Source organism: Jaculus jaculus, chromosome X, assembly GCF_020740685.1.
Source record: "Jaculus jaculus isolate mJacJac1 chromosome X, mJacJac1.mat.Y.cur, whole genome shotgun sequence".
Classification (NCBI taxonomy): Eukaryota; Metazoa; Chordata; class Mammalia; order Rodentia; family Dipodidae; genus Jaculus; species Jaculus jaculus.
In genome coordinates this window covers 100,092,216-100,115,256 of record NC_059125.1, presented here as the reverse complement: position 1 = coordinate 100,115,256, position 23,041 = coordinate 100,092,216, and the positions used below count along the sequence as shown (strand labels likewise).

Sequence of the window (23,041 nt, the reverse complement as noted above, 5' to 3'; positions counted from 1 at the left end):
TTTTATTGATGCACGGAAGATCAAAAACTCATTAAAATGTTTACGCTTGTATGCAGGTGATCAGTTCTTAACAAGCAATAAGATGACTTGTGAATTAAGAAACAAATTTCTTGTAGCTTCAATATATTCTGCTCTCTGCATTTTGGTATTGATTCTATATCTTTATTGTTTTGGCTGACTACCTGATTATCTCTGATATTAATGATAGTAGAATGAAGCCTGAAGTTCAATAGAGGAGTGACAAATTTACTACTTCCTGGATTTTTTTTTTGTTTCTATGTGTCACTACAGCCAATTATCTTTATTACAATACGATTGTATTCATACAATAACCCACTAAGTCATTTTAAAGCGGTCATTGAATTTTATTTTATCTGATGTTAAAATTGCCACACATGTCTGATTATTTTTTCACGTGTGCCAAATTTACCATCTTCTATGTACAACATTTTAAATGTAATATTTAGTTGCATAAGTAACCTATCAATTAGTTATTCTTCAAAAATATTAAGTTAATCTAAAGAAATCCTACCATTTTGCTTTACCAAATCTTGTAATGCTTCTCTCTCACCTTTCTATTATATGCAGCTACTTCTACAGGTTAGCATATACCATTTAAGTCCTTATATCTATGTATTTCCTGGTAATAATGTTTAAGAAGAAATATAGTATTTTTCAATATATTTATTTTTCTAGTATATAACTTTTTAATTATTACCATATAACCTTTTAAAATATTTTAATTTATGTATTTGAGGGATGTGGGGGATAATGCATATATAGGCACACCAGGACCTCCTGCCACAGCAAACACATTCCAGAAGCATGTATCACTTGGGGAATCTGGCTCTATGTATGTAGTGAGGACTCAAACCCAGGCTGTCAGTCCTTGTAAACCTTTAGCCACTGAGTCTTCTTTCCAGACTACTTATAACTTTTGACTTTTCTGTATGATTACATTTAAATGTGCATCATCCTTATAATGAATATATAGCATTTAATTTCTGAATTAAATACTGTTTATTCTTCTAATTTATCCCTTGGGGGAGATTTAGTTTGGTTTTTTCTCAACACAATTAATTTTTTTGTTTATTTTATTTATTTATTTGAGAGGGACAAATAGAGAGAGAAAGAGGCAGACAGAGAGAGAGAGAGAGAGGGAGAGAGGGGGGGGATGGGCGCGGCAGGGCCTCCAGCCACTGCAAACGAACTCCAGACACATGTGCCCCCTTGTGCATCTGGCTAACATGGGTCCTGGGGAATCGAGCCTTAAACCGGGGTCCTCAGGCTTCACAGGCAAGTGCTTAACTGCTAAGCCATCTCTGCAGCCCTCTCAACACAATTTGATAAAACAATAAACATTGTAAACGTGTTCTTATGAATATTGACTCTTCGAATGACAGGGTAATGGTTTCAGGATCTGGCTCTAGACATAATTTTAGGTTGTCATAAGAAAGAAGAGTTAATCTCAGATCTTAGGTGGAAATCAAATTTGTATGGTGACCAGGATACACTATGTATTGCATAGTGATATTCAACAAAATAGCACTTTGCTGCAGCCATTTTGAGACCAGTTTCTGGTAACTGAAATCCAAGCTGACCTTGCCTTTGTAAGTCTGTGAGAAAGGTTTTTGTTACAGGTAGCCAGGGAAGTTCTCAATCTCCTTAATCACATGATTCATACCCAATACACTTATGGAGTGTACCTGGAAGTGTGTCAGGTATGTCTCATTTTTCCTTTCCTTGAAAACTGGTGTTGTCAGATGCCATGGGAAAGTGAGAATGGAATTAGGTTTTATTGACCTATCAGACCTCTTTCAGATCAAATGTATGATATGGAGGCCTAGCAACACCTACAACTAGGACTGGAACATAGATGTGTTTCTGTTTTTCCCCGTCTTGTTTTTTGCATGTGTGTATGTGCGTGCACATGTGTGCGGGAACTCTCCAATGCACATGCACACACATGCTCCAGGGTCTTTAAACACTGCAAACAAATGCCCATCAGGTTTTACATGGGTGGCTGAGGAATTGAATCCAGGTCAGCAACTTTGCAAAGAAGTGCCTTTTAACCTTTGATCCATGTCCCCAGCTTGCCTTGAAATGTGTGCCTGTAAACAAAGTCTAAATTGATTCCTTAAACCACAAAAAACTTTTTCTTTAATGTATACTTCTTGGTGAATTTCTGATGATTGCTCTAATGTATTATCATTATTGATTTGGAGTACTGTTGCAAGTTTTGAAGATAGTGATTAAAATACTGTCCCCCAAAAATGAAGTGGTACTATCTAGCTACCATAGAAAAGTGACATCAACCATCACATGATATTTCTATGACAACTTACCCTGAGAGGGAAAACATTTAAATTTTATATTTACAGACAGGAATTTGGTGACACTTGAGCTAAAACAACATCATTTTGTTGTGTGTCTACCTTCACTGGAAGGTGTGTGTTTGGGGATGGAGAGAATTATTCACTATAGGTTTGCAATTATAGGGGCTGATATTAATTGTATAGGGGAGGCTAACAACTACTACTGAGAAGATGCTGAAATTGGCTGAGTCACTACTTTCTTTTGCCTTTCCTTGTTTCTGTAGTCTTAGTTGACATCTGTAATGTGATGGCTCTGCAACCTGATTCTGCAAAGTAGAAGTTTAAAGGACTTTTAAAAGAACACACTGCTCTCCAATGACTGTTTTTACATTAGACTTAAAAGCTGTATCTTTTGGGTGCTGGACATATGGCTTAGTAGCTAAGGTGCTTGCCTGAGAAGCTTGGGGATCCAGGTTAGATTCCCTATTACCCATGTAAGCCAGATGCACAAGGTGGCACATGCATCTGGAGTATGTTTGTAGAAGCTAGAGGCCCTGACATGCTCATTCTGTCTCTCTTTCTCAAATAATAAATATTTTTAAAAAGATGTATCTTTATTTAAGATATGTCATATATATTAAGGAAGTTTATAAAATGTAAATTATGAAACCGTGGATTTTGAAACAAATTGTGAGACATAATGAATAGAAGGGCAGTACTAATCCTTTTTCTCTTGGTCTCCAATGGACCATTTTCACATCTCCTAAGTTTCTGATGACATTGATACTCTAAAGTTCTTTTGAATTATCACATCTGTAATTAAAATCTGTAAATGGCTTTCCAACAAGTTTAGTCTTACTTTGCTTCATCTTAGTGGTCATGGACACTTTCCTGGTTATAATGCAAAGAGAGGGAACTGAGTTGGAGCCTAGTGAACTTCCTGAATAAAATACATGCAACCAACATTTTAGGAGAAAATGGTAGTTAGAGACATCATCACAGAAAGGACCCTCTAGGTCTCTAGAGAATGGTCTAGAGAGATGACTCAGTGGGTATATCACTCACTGTGCAACATGAGGACCTGAGTTTGGATCCACAGGACACACATAAAATCAGATGCTGTAATTCTAGCAACTGTAATCTCAGCTTTTCTATAGTGAGAAGAGAGGTTAAGACAAAATGAATCACTGGGAAACTCATAGGCCACTTGGACTGGAAAACATAGTGATGATCCACATAAATAAGTATAAACCCTGACTCAAATAAGGTGGAAGGCTAAGATTGACACCTACAGAGGTCCTTTGACCACTACACATGTACCCCCACACTCACACACATAAACATGCAACACATTATATATGCATACAACCCCCCAAAAGAATTCACTGGATATTTGGTTGAATGCACAGTAAGTTGTTACCTCTGTAACAGAGAATAATACTCCTTAGAGTCTATAACTACAAACCTGGCTAACAAAATTGCAAGTCATATCTAAGTCAAATTATTCCCAAGTAACAAATGAATTTCTGAACAAATAAAAAAATCCAGAAATGAAACTGTACAGTTCAGCAAGCAAAAAGCAAATGGTTCATTTTAAAAATTAAAACAATTGATTTAAATAAATACTTTACAAAAGAAGTTATATGACCAAGAGGCAAATGCGGAAAAAAAAAAAAAAACTTTCAGTTTTTGTCACTGTGGCAAACACCTAAAAGAAACAACTTAAAGGAGAAAAGATTTGTGCTGATTCAGAAGTTTCAGTCCATCATCGACTGGCTGTGTTATTTATGGGTTGTGATGGGGAAAAACACCATGGTTATTGCTCATGGAAATACAAAGGTGCTTATCTCATGACAGCCAGGAAGCAGGGAGGGAGAGGAAGAGGAAAGGTTGGGGAAACAAAGATGCCATTCATAGATATGTCCCAGTGGCTTACCCCTCCATCTAGACCCCATTGCCTACCACTTCCCATTAACAATAACAATTTGTGAATCCATAAACGGATTAATCTACTGATGAAATTAATTCCCTCATAATCTCTGGAAAACGTAGTAGTGATCCACATGAATAAGTAGAAACCCTGACTCAAATAAGGTGGAAGGCTATGATTGACACCTACAGAGTTCCTTTGACCACTACACATGTACCCCCACACTCAACCTCTCTGTGTTTGGATCTATCAATTGGGGGGCCAAGTTTTCACCAGCACACCTTTTGAGGGGACATTATATTGAAACCATAATAATAAGCAACATCTTTAGTCTTCCAGAAACCACAACGTTCTGCCACTTCCATATTTCCTGGAGGAGTTCACATGTAACACAGACACCACTAATGACAAGGATGCACAGCAGCAGGAGATAGCTGTAGAGATGGATCTATGGTGCAACTTCCCTGGAAAACTGGTGTTGTCTCATAAAGTTAAGTCTGCATCTCAGCAATTCCACTTTGATGAATTTTACCAATATTGAACCATATGTGTATGGACATTCCTATATTCATGGCAGTGTTCCTCATTATAGCCTCAAACTGGAAATAACTGAGCTAGGCAGAATAATGACTCCACCTTAACCTTACAAGTTGAACATCCACCATAGTAAATAGAGAAAGAGGAGCACATAAATCCCAAACAAGGCTGAAGAAATGAAATATTTAAAATTAATACAGAAAAAGAGGAATGAACTCAGGATACATGCAACAATATGATGCATCTTAGAGACATTATGCAGAGTGAAAAAAATGTCAGGCACACAAATCATGTGATGCTTGATTCCATATATACACCACTCCATAAAAGTCAAAACTGATTTGCAGTGCAATAAATAAAAAGTTTAGTAGTAGTGGAAGTGATAGTACTAGAAGTGAACTAGTAAGGAGCATATGAGAGTTCTCTATGGTGGTAGTTAATGCTCTGCAGTTTTTAAAACTATGTAATGCTTCATGAATTTGCATGTCATCCTTGTGCAGGGGCCTTGCTAATCTTTTCTGTATCATTCCAATTTTAGTATATGTACTGCCAAAGCAAGCACAGATTTTTTTCTCTTCTTTTTTATTTTTCAAAGCAGGGTTTCTGTCTAGCCCAGGCTGATCTGGAACGCATTATGTAGTCTCAGGGGGGCTCAAACTCACAGCAATCCTCCTATCCCAGCCTCCTAAAAGGTGGGATTAAAGGCATGTGCCACCATGCCCAGCTCTGCATTTTTATGGTTTAAAATATGTGCCTCTAACATTTGTTCATATCCACTGAGCTATGTCTTATAAACATCCTTGAAATTCACTCTAAGTTCATCTCAATTATAAAATATTTAACTATTTTAAAAACTGAAAAGTTTATGAACAGATATGTTTCAAAATTCAAAAAATAATCCAAAACCTAACCAAACAGTTTATAACAACTGGAACCCATCTAAAAATTAATAAGCACTAAATGAAGTGGAAAAACCCAATGCATAATGACGACAGTGACCAATCAGACTCAGAAAAGACACATATTTATTATGACTATATTACATATTTTCAAATAGTTTTATAGAGATATAATATATATTTTAAAGAAAGATTAAAGTTCTATAGGATACGATAATTTCATCACCAATCAAAGCCCCAGTAAAAATCATATGGATATTTATAAACTGATTCTAATGTCTATATGAAGAGGCAAAAGAGCCAATAGTTAAAATAATCTTGAAGAGAAGAAGTCAGAGGACGTATACTACCTAACTAGAAAGTTAATCAAAAGAGCATGGTACTAGTTAAACACAGACAAAAATAATCAATAACATAGAACAGAAAGCAGAGAAGCTGTGTCACATAAACATAATCTACTTGTTTTTGACAAAGGAACAAAAGCAATTCAATGCAGTAAAGATAGTGTTTCCAACCAATAATGATAAATGAGACATCCAAATACAAAATAATGAGTCAAGACACAAAGCTTACATATTTTACAATGCATGTCTTTCCATTTTTGTTTCAAGAAATTTAAATTTCTCTTTTGGGTTCTTTATTGAACCATTATTTATTCAAGTGTGTATTGTTAATTGCCATGGATTTGTGAATTTTCCTTCTATTACTCAATTACAGAGTTATACCATTAAATTCAGAAAATATACTTGATATAATTTCAGTCTTATTGAATTTGAAATTTGTTTATGGCCTTATATTTTGTAGACTGTTCTGTGTGTATTGAAGAGAATGTATATTCTGCTGCCATCTGACGAAATGCTCTGTGTGTGCCTGGTAGGTCTATTTGGCCTATGGTGTTGATCAAATTAGCTGTTTATTGATTTCATATCTGGGAGATCACTGTGGACAGAAATGTAATAAAGTTCCTTTCTATTATGGTATTGCTGCAGGTTTTCCCTTCCAGTTTTGCTTTATAAATTTATGTTGCCCTTTATTAAGTGCTTAAGTATTTACAGTTGTTATATATTCCCTCATATGACCCCCCCATACACCAAGTCTATTGATGCATTACTATTCATAACAATTATTGTGACCTCCAATTTTTCCATTAATATTTTGGTAATAAGGTGAGATTTATTGGGCCCACCTATATCTCTAACATATAAGCAGTAATAAGATGGTTGATAAAGTGTACAGTAAAAGCTGGATGTGGGGCTGGAGAGATGGCTTAGCGGTTAAGCGCTTGCCTGTGAAGCCTAAGGACCCCTGTTCGAGGCTCGGTTCTCCAGGTCCCACGTTAGCCAGATGCACAAGGGGGCGCACGCAACTGGAGTTCGTTTGCAGAGGATGGAAGCCCTGACACACCCATTCTCTCTCTCTCCTTCTACCTGTCGTTCTCTCTGTGTCTGTCGCTCTCAAATAAATAAAAGCTTTTTTAAAAAAAGCTGGATGTTTGTAATTCCAGTACTTGAAAATCTGAGGCATCTTGAGTTTGAGGCTAACATGACAACCTAGTGAACTTGAGGTAAGCCTGGGATATGTAGACAGACTGGTCCTACTTTATAGAAAAAAAAAAATAACAGATAATCAAAGGGTAAATAAATAATTAAAAATAAGACACATGACTAGGAGGCCCAAATCAGATCCCAGGTTTGTCACATTGCTCCAGTGATCTGGAATCTGGTCTTTTCTTTAGAACATACACATAAATCTACAGCCTACTACCATATATAATGAAACCCCTTTAAAATGTTAAACAACTTTCTCACATACATTTTCTCCAAAAATGTAGAACATACAACTAGATTAAGAACAAAACTATAACCTTCATTTCTAATTTGCAAGAATTTAGATCTTGTGGGCAACTGATATAATAGCTCAGTTGGTAGAGTGCTACCCTGCCATGTGTGTGGCCCTGGGTATGATCTTGTATCATCTACATTCACCAATCTGTATCCAATCTTCTTAAAGATGCAGTTCCATTATTTTAGCTAAAGAGCTAGGTGTGCACTTAATTCAAGGGATGATATTATTTTACAGTTGTGATTTTTGTCCAAATCACTTATATGTATTTGTTTTGCTGGTATGTATGTACGTATAATAGTGTGTGTGTGTGTGTGTGTGTGTGTGTGTGTGTGTGTGTGGTGTAGTGTATTCACATGTAAGTGCCCTGTGGCGCCCCATTTAACTCTCCTGTGTCAGTGATTGCTTGCCTGAGGTGGCCAGATACTGTCTTGAGTTGAAGTATCTCTTTTTAATGTTTCTGGAACTTGCTGTGCTCCACTGATTCTTCGGTCTCTGCTCTGCTGTGGGTCTGGGGTTGCAGGCACCTGTGGGCATACCAAGTTCTTTAATGTGGTATCTTGAGATTTGAACTAGGACAGTGTGATCTTTTGATACAAGTGTCCCCCATTTAGTTGTTCTGGATGCTAGGTTCCCCAGTTAATGGCAATTGGAAATTGAAGCCTACTGAAGGCCGTGTACTGTTGAATGCAGGCTTATGAATGTTATAGCCAGTTTCCCCATGCCAGTGTTTGTCACACTCTCCTGTTTTATTGTTCACCTGATGTTGGCCAGGAGATGATGTCCAGCCTCTGCTCATGCCATCATTTTCCCTGCCATGATAGAGCTTCCCACTCAGCCTGTAAGCCAAAATAAACCTTTTTTCCCCACAAGCTGCTCTTGGTCAGACGATTTCTATCAGCAATGTGAACTATGGTCTTTTCCAATGTGGGAGGATTTGAAACCTTGACCTAAGAGATACTTTTCAGTGCTTTAATTATAGCTTGATGGACTATTCTGGTTAGAGTTGCAAGTCCTGAATGCAGTAAGAACTATGGACTGTGAGGTTTGGCTTAAGAAGATGAAAAGGGGCTGGAGAGATGGCTTAGCGGTTAAGCGCTTGCCTGTGAAGCCTAAGGACCCAGGTTCGAGGCCAGATTTCCCAGGACCCACGTTAGCCAGATGCACAAGGGGGCGCACGCGTCTGGAGTTCGTTTGCAGAAGCTGGAAGGAAGCCCTGGCACGCCCATTCTCTCTCTCCCTCTATCTGTCTTTCTCTCTGTGTCTGTCGCTCTCAAATAAATAAATAAAAATTAAAAAAAAAAAGATGAAAAGGAGCTTTGCTTGTACTGGGTTAGAGACAGTTTGTGTGAGAGGCTTGTGTAATTGCTATGTTCTCAGAACTTGTACAATGTTGCTTTGCATAGAAACAGACTGGTGTGAACAGAGGGATATGGCAAAGAGAAAATGAAATCTTTGGGTGAACGGTGCCTGTTCAGCCACAATTGAGAAATTGCAACCACTGAGATTGGCCATTGAAATTGGCCAGCTGACTTGCACTGGGACAACAGGAAGAATGTAGACTCTTTTGAAGGGGCCTGAGTACTCAAGGAATGTCCTGGTCTTCAAAGTATGCTTTATTGGAGCCTGGATTAACAAATTGGCACCCTAAGAAATGCAGGAAAGAGATGGTCATTGAGTTTGCCTCAGTCTTTTGTTTTGGAAATGGTCATAGGCAGTGTGAAGCAGGATTGCCTACATGGAGACCTGATGGAGCTGTGAGGACAAACTGAGGCTTGCAGTGGAGACCCAGTGGAGATGCCCAGACCACAAGATGGCTGCTGATGACAGCTGCCAGCCCCAGATGAAGTTCTTTACGACTGTGAGTAGCCTAGCTGGAGGCATGGAATTGGAGCTCCAGAGACTTGTTTCTGGTTAGAATTATCACACCTGGAGATTTATCACTACCTAGAGTTGTTGCACTTGAAGCTACAGAGTTTGATGTTTGCCCTGGTTGTTTTAAATCTTGTATTGGCTGAATAGTTCTTTGCTATACCCAAATGCCATCTTTTTTTTTTTTAAACTTTTTTTAAAAATTTTTTTATTTTATTTATTTGAGAGCGACAGACACAGAGAGAAAGACAGATAGAGGGAGAGAGAGAATGGGCGCGCCAGGGCTTCCAGCCTCTGCAAACGAACTCCAGACGTGTGCGCCCCCTTGTGCATCTGGCTAATGTGGGACCTGGGGAACCGAGCCTCGAACCGGGGTCCTTAGGCTTCACAGGCAAGCGCTTAACTGCTAAGCCATCTCTCCAGCCCCAAATGCCATCTTTTAAGTGTGAATGTTTATTCTGTGCCATTATGGCTTTTTTGAGGTTAATTTTTGGTATTATGGCTCAGTTAAAAGACCTTGGATTATGACAATGTATAAATATCATTGGAATTGATTAAAAAATAAGGACTTTTAAAGTTGAATGGATGTATTATATTTTAGATCATGTATGGTTATCAGTTTATGGGGGTTAGGACTTGAATGTGGTGGTTTGATTCAGGTGTTCCCCATAAACTTAGATGTTCTGGATGCTAGATTCCCCAGCTGATAGCAATTGGAAATTAAAGCCACCTGGAGAAGGTTTATTGTTGAGGGCGGGTTTATGGGTGTTAAAGCTAGTTTCTCCATGCCAGCATTTGGCACACTCTCCTGTTGCTATGGTCCCCTTTATGTTGGCCAGGAGGTGAGGTCCACCCTCTGCTCATGCCATCATTTTCCCTGTGATCATAGAGCTTCCCTCTTGAGCCTGCAAGCCAAAATAAACCTCTTTTTCCCACAAGTTGCCCTTGGTCGGGTGATTTCTACCAACAATGTGAACCTGACTGCAACAGACAGGCTCAGACCTTCATGCTTATACAGGAAGTACACCAACAACTTAGCAATCTCTCCAACTCATATGTATTTTTGCAATAAAAATACAGATTATACCTTATGTATCTTTTTTTAGAGTTCAATCTACTGGGTTTTATAATTATTCTTTTTCTCATTCAAGAGAGTAAGAGTGACAGAGGGTGAAAGAGAGAATTGGCATGCCAGGGTCTCCTACCACTGCAATTGAACTCCAGATGTGTCCACCCTTGTGCATGTGTGTAACTTTGCATGTCTGCATCACTGTGTGTCTGGCTTATGTGGGACCTAGAGAGTTGAACATGAGTCCTTAGGTTTCACAGACAAGAGCCTTAACTCCTAAGCCATCTCCCCACCCCTATAATTATTCTATTAATATTAAATTACTATATTTTATATTTTAGCATAGCTGAATATATATACATACATATATATATATATATATATATATATATATATATATATAAAACCTTTATGGAAAATCATAAAGTAATATAATAATATAATATTAGTAATAAAATTATAACCACATTCATGCAGAGACATTAATAATTCCATAGAGTTTACTTATCAAGCTATATTACATATGTATACAATTATAGAATTCAACTTAAGTGTCTTAAACAGCTGCATCAATAATTCCTTTCATATTTTTGTATATTTTTTTCTTTTGTACCATTCACCCACCTTATATATACAAATGCATTGATTATTTTATTTTTCTTCTGAAGCACACAGAAAACAGATTACTGCCACTGTCTAGTACTGTATAAACAAATAACAGAAAAATGTTAAACAGGGTAAAAAGCATATAGGAAAAAAAATATAGCAAGTGTTTCTAATGCTTAGAAAACAGGAAGCAGATGAATATGTCCAGTTCTATTTTTCTCAGTGAAAGACATTTGGCTAAATACTTTCAAAGCCTAAATATTGGGCTTTTAAGTTCTGGCTAGGCCTCTTATCAGGATTCCAATGTGTCAGGTAACAACAGACTTCCAGGAGACTGAATGGACAAATAAGAATTTTTCCATATATTCTTTTTACACTAGCTTAGTCCAGTGATTCTTCCTAAAAAGAATGTGGTAGTTTGAATCAGATGTGCCCCATACATCATGTGCTTTGAATATTTGATGTTCAGCTCGTAGAAATTTGGGAGTTGGAGCATTGGTAAAGAGGTGTCTTGCTACAAGAGGGCTTAGGGGTGTTATTGCACACTTCCTCCTTGTCAGGGCTCAGCACATTCACATGCTGTTTTCTGCCAGCTGCTACAAGAAGTGATGGCTAGCCTTTCCCCTACCATCTATTCCCTGCCATACTGAAACTTTCCCTCAAAACTTTTAAGACAAAATAAACCCTTTCCTCCCATCAGTAGCTTTAGGTTGGCTGATTTGTTCCAGTAACAGAGTGTAACTACAACAGAAAAATGGTATCAGACCAGTGTGTATATTGATGCTAGACACCTGACTGTATGGTTTTGATCAGTTGGAATTGATTTGATGGAGGAAAATGGAAGAATTTAACTTTGGACTAAGAGACAACTTTTGGTGGTATAACCAGAACTTGTTGGATAATTCTAGTGAGATTTGGAAGACCAAAAAGAAAGAACTGTTGAGGCTTGGCTTATAAAGGGAAGAATATCTTTGTCTGGACTGAGGTAGAGGCAATTTGTGTAATCTTTGTGTGATATACCTGTGCCTGAGCACTAAATAAAAGTTAAATTTAAAAGTAATAGACTGATATGTTTGGCAGAACATGGAACAGAAGGATATAACCCAGAAAGAAAGAAAACTTTTGGACTGGAGACTGCAGCCTAGTTCAGTTTCAGTTGCTTGATTGTACCCATTGAGATTGGGTTTTGGATTGGCATGATAGCAATAATGGTGATTATTTTAAAAGTGGGCTTAAAGGAAAAATGCTGGAATATCATTATCTTCCAAGTAGGCCTTTCAGTCATGGATGAATGCATTTAGCAGCCTTCCCCACCTGGAACTAGTTTTGGAAGTATGAAAAATGCAGAAAAGAGGGTCATTTGATTTAAACTGCAGGTTTTTTTTTTTTTTGAGACTGAACTTAGGTAATGTGGAGCAGAGTCATAACCCCTGAATATAATCTATGAGGATCCATGAAAATGGAACTATGGGTTGCAGTAGATATCTCAGGATTTTGGAAATACCAGGACTATGGGCCCAGCCATCAAGAAGATCTGCTGGTTTGGTGTGAATTTTTCCCCATGCTGTAAACACCCCAGCTACAGGAATGGAATTTAGACCACAGAAATTTTGTCACATTAAGTGGCAGGATTTGATGTTTTTCCATGCTGATTTCTCATCTTACATCAGTTCAAACTGTCTGTACAATGCCATATTTATAAAGCTATTAATTAGCTAATTAATTTATTTATTTGAGAGCAAAACAGGAAAACAGAGAAAGAGGGCACACTAGGGATTCCTGCCACTGCAATAAACTCTACACATATGCATCACTTTGTGTATCTGGTTTATGTGGGCACTAGGGAGTAGAACCTAGTCCATCAGGCTTTGTAAGCAAGTACCTTTAACAGCTGGACCATCTGTCCAGTCTGGTGTCCCCATAAACCCATGGGTTCTGAATGCCAGGTCCCAACTAGTGGTGCTTTGGGAAGTGGAGCCTCCTGGAGAAACTGTGTTGTTGGTGGTTGGCTTATAAGTGCTTTATCCAGCGTCCCCTTGCCAGTGTTTGACACACTCTCCTGTTGCTTTTGTCCATCTTATGTTGGCTAAGAGGTGATGTCCATCCTCTGGTCATGCCATCATTTTCCCCTGCCATGGTGGGGCTTCCTGTCTAGCCTACAAGCCAAAATAAATAGTTTCCTCACATCACCTACTTTTTCCAGGTGCTCTGTGTCATCAAAATAATGACTACAACAGCTACCAAATTTGTTAATCCAGAGGGGAATAAAGCTGACTTTGAAGAGTAGGAAAACTCCTGTACTCTTCCTTCCTCCTAATGCAGAACAATGGGGCCCAATCTCAATGGTGATAATGTCTCAAACAACTGCAGATAAAGGAGGTTTCTATCTCCTACTCAAAACATTCATTTCTTTCTGTGCCATAATCTTCTATACTTTTTTCTGCTACTACTTTTTAATTTAGATTTGCTTAAGTTGTCAGTAAATTTGAAGATCACAGCCAGCCTCTTAAACAAACAGCTTCTCCTGTTCTGTCTCAACAAAGTTCTTTATTTCCCTCCTAAGCCAAGCCAGCACAGGCCACAGTTATTTCAGTATTTATGTCTTCCAACTTCCTCTAGAATTGTCCTTCACTCTTTTTAGAACACTGCAAGGTTATAAGGGCCCAGAGTTTCAAATCCTTCCACATTCTGCCAGCAAATCAATTCTAAAAGAACAAAAGCAATACTGATAAGTTTTCATCATTAACATCCCCACTCCTATGGTATAGATTTTCTGTTATAATTACCTCAGTGTTGATGGGACAAAACACCTGACCCATATCAAATGGTAGGAAGAAAGGATTTATTATAGCTTAGAGTCTCAAAGGGAACCTTCATAATGGCAGAAGAAAGCATGGAATCATCAGAGGCTGGATACCATCTCCTTGTCACAGCAGAGGTAAAATAGCAATAAGAAAGTGAGCCAGGCTCTGGCAAGGGGGAGCTGGATACAATATCCTAAAGCCCACTCCCAAAACACACATCCTCCAGGAAGGCTGAATCTCCCAAATTTCTACCAGTTGGGGGCCGTTAATTCAAAATACATGAGTTTACTAGGGACATATGATTCAAACCACTTCATCTCCCATCAGCTGCTTTTGGTCAGGTGATTTGTCCCAGCAAAGCAAAGCTAACTACAAGGAGCCACAAAGAGTTTGTCTATACAATAAGTCTCACAACTTTTATAGCTCCCACCTGGAAGATTGGCTTTTAAATCACTAGTAATTGATAAAACTGTATAGTAATGACCATGCTTGGACCACATAAAGTAAGAAAATGGTTTTAAATAAAGGTATTGGACTTCCAGAAGCCATTTTTCCTGTATCAGCACAGAGAAAACAGGCAAAAACATATACCTCCAAGTAATTCCAAAGAAGTGGTTTGACTGTACACATAATACTATGAATTTCTCTGTTGCTTGTGGGCCAGGTTTTTTGTTTGTTTGTTTGTTTGTTTGTTTGTTTGTTTGTTTTGAGGTAGGATTTCACTATAGCCCAGGCTGACCTGGAATTTATGTAGTCTCAGAGTGGCCTTGAACTCATAGTGATCTTCCTACCTCAGCATCCCAGGTGCTGAGATTAAAGGTGTGCAAGACTACACCCAGCCATGGGCCAGGTTTTGAATTAGCTTGCCCCTGGGAGCTAACAGACAAGATAAACAGTAGTCCTCTGGGTTCTAGAGTAAGTACATTGGCACCTCAAAACAACTACCACAGCTCCAGCCACAGGATCACGCCAACTTCAACTCCTAAGCTTTCAATTAAACTTCTAATCTTTGAGAAAAGATGAACGTATGTATTTACTAAACTCACAGTGGTGAAAAAGAAAAGCAAAAGGTTCAAAGAAGGTGTAGTCCAATGTGAGTGTGTTTGCCAGTTATTTACCCTGCCTTAGAGCAGAGCAAATGAGAGTGAAACCCAAGGTCCCCACTTCTTCCTGAGAATATAATGAATTACTCCACCTTTTCCTGATGCATTATGCCCATCTAGGATACTGATGATACTTGCCAAACTCTAGTCTCTTGGAAACCATAAGAACAAAAAGCAATTTAGACAAGCACAAAGATTTGTCTTATACCTAGGATCTTTGGTTAAGTAGACAAGTAAAATTTATTATCTACAGAAGGCTGAACTGACATGACTGGCATGGTAGTTTCTATATTTAATGTACAGAAACCAACACATAAAGTAAAAGAAAATAAAAAAGTTGGGAAATATGTTCCAAACAAAATAAGCTAAATTTCTAGAAACTGTCACTAGTGAAATGGTGATAAGTGATTTATATTAGATAATTCAAAATAACAATCATAAAAATGGCCACCAAGAAGTTCTTTGAGTCAAAACAAAAGGATATAGGGTTGGGGATAAACTTTATTTTTTACAGTGTTTGCTTACAATGCACAAAGCCCTGGTTTCAATCCCTAGTACTACATAAAGCCAGACATGGCGATGCACATCTGTAATTCCAGAACTCATCAGGTAGAGGCAGGAGACTCAGAAGTTAAAGGTTATCATCCAGCTTGTGTTACATGTGACCTTGGCTCAAGAAAAATGCTATGAGAACAAAATGAGAATATAAGAAACATGAGACTTGGGTCTAAGAAAATGGCACAATGGATGAATTGCCATACAGATGTGAGGAGCAAAGATTTGATCCCCAGCACCATACAAATACTAGGGAGACATGACAGAATTTCTGTAAACCTAGCACTCAGGTGGCAGAATCAGGGTATCTCTATGGCAAGCTAGTTGTTAGTCTACCCAAATTGGCAATTTCTGGGTTCAAATGAGAGATTTTGCCTCAATAAATAAGGTAAAGAGCAATCAAGGAAGACATCACCTGATGTCAAATTCAGGCCTTCACCTATACCCACAGTAAATACACATATACATATACACACATACGACAATATGAAACTTTTGGCAAAGGAACTGTGGTAGATAAAAACAGAATAGAGTATAACTATGGTAATAAAGTCAATAGTAATTCTACTAAAAAATTTAAAATAAAAAATATACAAACAAGCATACCTAATTATATGTGTGTGTGTGTGTGTGTGTGTGTGTGTGTGTGTGTGTGTGTAGTTTATAAGTTATCACCTTAAATTAGATTGGAGTATGAGATTTTATTCATATTTATGTTAACTTTAAATTGCTATGGGAGTAATGATATGCCTCGAGACAATCAAATTAAGAAGATATAAAGTTTATTTTGTTTCACCAGTTTTGAGGTTTTGGTCCATGACTGGTTGGTCCCATTGATTTTGGCTTATGATAGCACTTCATCATGGTTGCGTGTGATAGAGCAAAGCCATTCACTTCACTGCTAAGAAGAGAAGAGAAAGGAATGGGCTGAGATCTATTCCTGTCAAGGGCTCACTTCCAGTAATCTAACATCCACTCAAAAGGATCCACATTTTTAATATTTTTGAGGTAGGGCCTCAATCTAGTCCAGACTGACCTGGAATTCACTTTGTACTCTCAGGGTGGCCTTGAACTCACAGCAATCCTCCTACCTCTGCCTCCTGAGTACTGGGATTAAAGGCATATTTCATCATGCCCAGCCAGAATCCATCTTTTAAAGTTTTCACTATTTCCTAAGAGTATCAAACTGGGGATTAAGCATTTTTATTTAGTCCATGTGTCTTTGGGAGATATTTCAGATCCAGACTACAGCAAAAAATCAATAAAGAGGCAACAGACTGAGCAGCACAATAGATCAACAGGAGAAACAGACACACAGAGAATTTCTACTCAATATCCAAATAATATACATTCTACATGAGAACATACATAACATCTTATAGGACAGATCACATGCAGGTTCATAAAACAAGTCTTAGCAGACTTAAAAAGATTGAAATCATAGAGTATATTTGCCAACTATGATACAATGAAACTAGAAATTCATAGCAGTAACAATGATAATTTTCACTGGAAACCGAATAACACATTTTTGAACAACCACTGGTCCAAAGAAAAAAATCAAAAGGGAAAATTAGAAACATCTTATAATTAACAAAACTAAAAATTCAATTTGTCAAAACTCATAGGATATATCAAAAGCAATATTATTAAGGAAGTACACAGAGAAAAATGTCTACAACAAAGAAGGAAGTAAAAGTTTCAGCACTGTGCCTGTGATCTCAATTATTTGAGAGGCTGAGGAAAGAGAACAATGAGTTTCTTTCTGAAAGTCAAAAATTACCTCTTAGCAGAAGAAAAAAGGCACCCTCAATAATAAAAATTACAGTTGACATAAACCACAGGGAAATGGGAAAATGATAGAGAAATTAATTTAAAAAGTTAAAATTTTGAAAAATGAAGTTAACACACCCTTTGTTTGACTAGGAAAACTTTAGAAATGAATAAATACACAGGTATTACAATGGGTAGCATTCATTTATAATGGCAAGAAGTCCTGACATGCCCTTTACATATATAAATAACTAAATAAATTGTTAATGTAAACTTTATGAATTTAATTCCTAGAAAAGCTACTTTCCTCATGGGTGTTAGGCCACTGATTTGTTCATTATAAACTCAAAAATATCATAGAAAGGGACTCTGAGGGAGGGAAAAGAAAAGAGGGCTTAAGGGCAGTATATAGTAGATATTTAAGTGGATGGACAGAATTGTGAGATGGAAATTGTCTAAGGAGAGGGGTGGAGGAGGGTTAATCAAAATTTAAGATCTGTGGGCTGGAGAGATGGCTTAGTGGTTAAGGCATTTTCCTGAAAAGCCTAAGGACCCAGGTTTGATTTCCTAGTACCCACATAAGCCAGATGCACAAGGTGGCACATGCATCTGGAGTTTGTTTGCAGTGGCTAGAAACCCTGGCATGCAATTTTTCTCTCTCTCTCCCCCCTTGCCTCTTTCTCTCAAAATTAATAAATATTTGTTTTAAATAATTAAGATTTATAATTAAGCCATATAGAAACCTAATTCTTAGGAATCTAATAATATGTTAGAATAAAACAGAGTATGGGCAGAATTATCTTGTGGAGTTAGATTATGTTGTATCCAGAAGCTACAGATTGTTATTAGAAACAACTTACTGTCAGGGATGGGATATCTTCCAGAGTGTTGTTGGTCAAGGAGACCCATGATGGCCCCAAAATATTACAAGCGTGGTTGCTCACCAGAACTTGAAGGTAAGATAATATTGCTGAAGAATCCATATGCTTGGGCTATAGGATACTGAGAAATCAAGCTGGAGTTGAGCTAGAAGCCTCCTTTCTGTTGACTAGCTGTCAGGATACTGGAAAGACCTATGTAGCCTGTGGAAGAGAAAAGTTTATCAACAATCTTAACCAGAAGTGGACCCTACAAGCTTTACCCCTGGCCAGCGAGCCCAAATGTACCAACTGGTGGAATGTTGGCATGTCTGTTATGAGGGAAATCAATTGCTCTCTGATTGGACTTGAAGCCAGCTTCATAGGAGGAAACTCCTGCCTAGCACTGAAAACCTAATGAAAAGCCTATGGCTTGGGAGGTCATAAACCTTATGGGGAAACTATTACTGTTGTTGGCTAAAAGGAGATATTATGTCCACCAAACTGTCCTCTAAATAATTATGTTTATGCCCACATACTAATGCTACTCTCATTTGAGGTTAGAGAAGCTTCTCTTTTCAGATGGCAGTGACAAGTGGAGTGTTGCAAAACTCAGCAAAGTGCTGAGAAGTGACAGTGGAGTACTCAGCAGTAGGTGAGATATCTCTAATTATATACCTCAAGTCTCAGGGACCATTGTGAAAGAGGTGGCAGAAAGAATACAAGAACCAAATGAAGGGGAAGAGTAATTTGTAATATTTCCTTCCAAACACAAAGTGGCTTTCATACTGCATGGTGTTGTCCAAGGAAAATATTAAAATTCAAAATCTTAAGTGTAGTTTCTTTCTTTCTTTCTTTTTAGCATATACATCTGTCATTTTTTTTTTTTGCAGCAGCAATAGGTCCTGATGCCCTTTGCTGTAATGCACACACAAATAATAAAAATTAAAGTGATGCTTAACAGGGTAACCAGTCTTAGGACCAAGAGGGACAGGGAGGTGACTCTGGGCTCGTGATTACAGACTGAAACAGCTAACTTTTCCAAGCATCAACAAAAAATGAAGGCTGATATGGTGCTGCATGTCTGTAATCTCAATCTCAGCCTCAGCACTGTGAAAGCTCTCATGGTGATCATCCCACTTAAGCCTCCCAGGTGCTGGAGTTAAAGGCCACCATGCCTGGATTACTAGGTCTTTAAGTAGATATTCAATTATAAATGGAAGGTTATTAGTGTTTCTATCTGCATTAGGAACCTTGAACTTCCCTGAATATCACATCTTCTAGACCTTGTTACTGTTTTAGAATTTCAGATGTACCTGACATTTGTCATTTCCATAATCAATACTAAGTTGACATACACGTCTATATTTGCCTTCTTTTCTTATGGTCTCCTCTTTCTCTAGGGGGGAACTCTGTCTCCTGCCAAAGCTCACACTTTGATAACTTTTTCAGGAATGGTTTGTGGGAGGGGAACTCTTTCTTAGAGCTTGTGTGTCTGATGTCATCTACTTATCTCACATACTTCTCTTCCCCAACTCTCTCTCTCTCACACACATACACACAATCATGCATATACACATGCCTTCATCTTTCATCTTGTGCATGTTTACCTGACAGCAAAATGACCTTTGGAATAAAGGGAAAGGTGAGGAAGAAGAGGAGGAAGAAGCAGAAGAGGAAAGACAAGTTTAAAAACTGGATAACTATAAATTTCTTATTAGATATTTTCTTTCTGGAAGATATTTGCAGACTCTGAATGTGTTATAAAGGAATCACCACTTGGTAATATTGTACTTGTTATGATAATTTATGTAGTCCTTGAGTATTCAAGCTAGTAATCAACTATTAAATTTCATATGAAGGCTGGGGAAATGGTTTAGCAGTTAAGGTGTTTGTGAAGACCAAGGACACTGGTTCAATTTTCCAATCCCTATGGAAGCCAGATGCACAAGGGGGCACATGCGTCTGGAGTTCGTTTGCAATGGCTGGAGGCCCTGATGTGCCCATTCTCTGTTTCTCTTTTCCTCTTCTTCTCGATCAATTGAATAAATAAATAAATAAAATATTTTTAAAAAAATCATATGAACTTATAGCACAAGGACTAGGCAATAACATAAAATGGTTTAGATCATGTGTGGCACACATTTTTACTGGTATGTTACACATTAATAACAATGTGCTTACATACTGATATGTGTATGTATATCATGGTTTCTCTATCTTTACCAATTCACGTATATGAGAGAGGCTATATTTATAGAAAATCAGAAGGCATAATGCCAAATATTTAGAAGAATAATTTTAATAGAGGAGAGCATGGCATTGTGGCTCATAGCTTTAATCCCAGTTTTTTGGGGGTTGATGTAGGAGGATTTCCATGTAGGCCAGTCTGGGCTACAGAGTGAGAACATGCCTCAAGAAATAAACAAAAAACATAATAAAGAATAATTTGAAAACAAACTGAGGAGTAGGATGACCAGTTTGTTAACCTTCTTGTTTTTATGGATTCCCTTTCTGAACATTTATTTTAATTGCTGTGGTGGTTTGAATCAGAAATTCCTGACAAACTCATGTGTCAGCTTGGTTCCCAGCTTGTGGCAATTTGTGAGGTAGAGCATTGCTAGAAGAGGAATGTTGCTGAAGGTTGCTAGAGTCCAGCCCATTCTGCTGCTGTTCTTTCCCCTGCCATAATGACATTTCCCCTTGAGACTGGCAGCCAAAATAAAAATTTCTTTCTAACCATATACTTATGGTTGGGTGTTTGGTCCCAGCAATAATAAAGGCATTACAACAGTAGATTGACACTAGGAATTGGGTAGTTGCTGCTAGAAAACTGTGTGGCTTTTGATCTTTTGAAGAGTGTTGGGATTAATGAAAATACAAACTATGGAGAATTTTAAAGATAGAATTCATTTTTACGTTTTGACAATTTCATGAGTCTATGGGGGCCAGGGATGGAATGTGGTGGCTTGAGCTAAATGTGCCTCATAATCTCATGAGCTTTCAATGCTTGGCTCCAGCTGGTGGCAATTTCAGAGGTGGAGCCTTGCTGAAAATGTGTTTGACTGAGGTTAGCCTTAGTGGTGTTGTGACCAGTTCCCCATTACCAGAGTCCAGCTCACTCTCCTGCTTCTGTTTTCCACATGCTGTGTCAAGGAGGTGACATCCAGCCTCTGCTCATGCCATGCTTTCCCCTGCCATCATGAGCCTTCCCCTTGAAACTTTAAGCCAAATAAAAGCTTTCCTCTTGTCATCTGCTTTTTTTTCAGGCACTTAACACCTGCAATGAGATGGTAACCACACAATAATAAATTATAATCAGACAAATTATTGAAATTAAGCAACTAAAATATGCAGATGTTTGTTCAAAGCAATTCACACAACCATGTAAACATAGAAAAGTGGAAATATACTTAAGTTTGTTGTTGAAATTAAAAGAAAAATACGAGTTAGAGAGATTTCCCATAGGTTAGGCTGTTTGCCAGCAAAGCCTAACAACCCAGGTTAGATTCCTCAGTACCCAAGTAAAGCCAGATGTACAAACTGGTACATGTAACTGGAGTTCATTTGTGGTGGCTAGAGGTGCTAGTCTCTCTCTCACACTTCTCTTTCTTCCTTCCTTCCTTTCTTTATTCCTTCCTTCCTTCCCTTCCTTCCTTCCTTCCTTCCTTCCTTCCTTCCTTCCTTCCTTCCTTCCTTCCTTCCTTCCTTCCTTCCTTCCTTCCCCCCTCTCTCTCTTTCCCCCTTGCAAATAAATTAATAATATTTTTTTAAAAGAAAGAAAATGTTTTTAAAAGAATTTATCAGATTTGGGAGATAGTTCTATGGATGAGTGTTTGCTGTACAAACATGATGACTTGAATTCAACCTCAGGACTCATTTTTTTTAAGCTAGGTGTTATAGTTAGTTTTACCTTGCTGGTAAAAAACATCTGACCAGAAGTGGATTACTGGAGGAAAGGGTTTATTTCAGGCTTACAATGTCTTTTTTTTTTTAAACAAATGTCTGTATTTATTTGAGACAGGGAGTGAGAGATGGAGGGAGAGAGAGAGATAATGGGTGCACAAGGGACTCTAGCCACTGCAAATGAACTCTGGACCCATGTACCACATTGTGCATCTGGCTTTACATGGATACTGGGGAATTGAATTCAGGTCCTTAGGCTTTGCAACCAAGTGCCTTAACTGTTAAGCTTTCTTCCCAGCCTTGTAGATAGTTTTTTTTTTTAATATTTATTTAATTTACTTTAAGATTTATTTCTATTTATTTATTATTAGAGACAGAGGGAGACAGGGAAAGATTGAGAGAGAACGAGAGAGTGGCAGTGAGAATGGGCACACCAGGGCCTCTAGACACTGCAAACAAACTCCAAACACAAGCACCATCTTGTGCATCTGGCTCACGTGGGACCTGGAGAATGAAACTTGGGTCCTTGGGTTTTGTGGGCAAGTGCCTTAACTACTAAGCCATCTCTCCAGCCGTAATTTATTTATTGAGAAAGAAAGAAAGGAGCAGACAAAGAGAGAATGGGTGTACCAGGGGTTCCTGCCACTGAAATGAACTCCAGATGCATGTGCCACCTTATGTATCTGGCTTTACGTGGGTATTGGGGAATTGAACCTGAATCCTTAGACTTTGCAAGCAAGTGTTTTAATCACTAATCCATCGTCCAGCCCAGTGAGTTCTCAAGGAATGCAAAGTTCTACTTATGCCAAGAAATGTCTCTTTCCTTAGAAGAGAGATATGATACAGTTTTCTAACAGACGATGAAAAAAAATATGACACCATTTTTATATTTATGTTTTTTATTTTTTTCATTTATTTTTATTTATTTATTTGAGAGCAACAGACAGAGAGAGAAAGAGGCAGATAGAGAGAG

General features: G+C 38.0%; 1 protein-coding gene and 1 non-coding gene across 2 annotated transcripts in view; both read right to left on the bottom strand.

The window, feature by feature from the left end:
• The window catches only part of Radx (RPA1 related single stranded DNA binding protein, X-linked), a 207,631-nt gene that overhangs the window by 148,200 nt on the left and 36,390 nt on the right, over positions 1-23,041 (bottom strand).
• LOC123456817 lies at positions 5,238-5,344 on the bottom strand. The gene has a single exon (XR_006634695.1). It is a non-coding gene; the product is annotated as a U6 spliceosomal RNA (small nuclear RNA).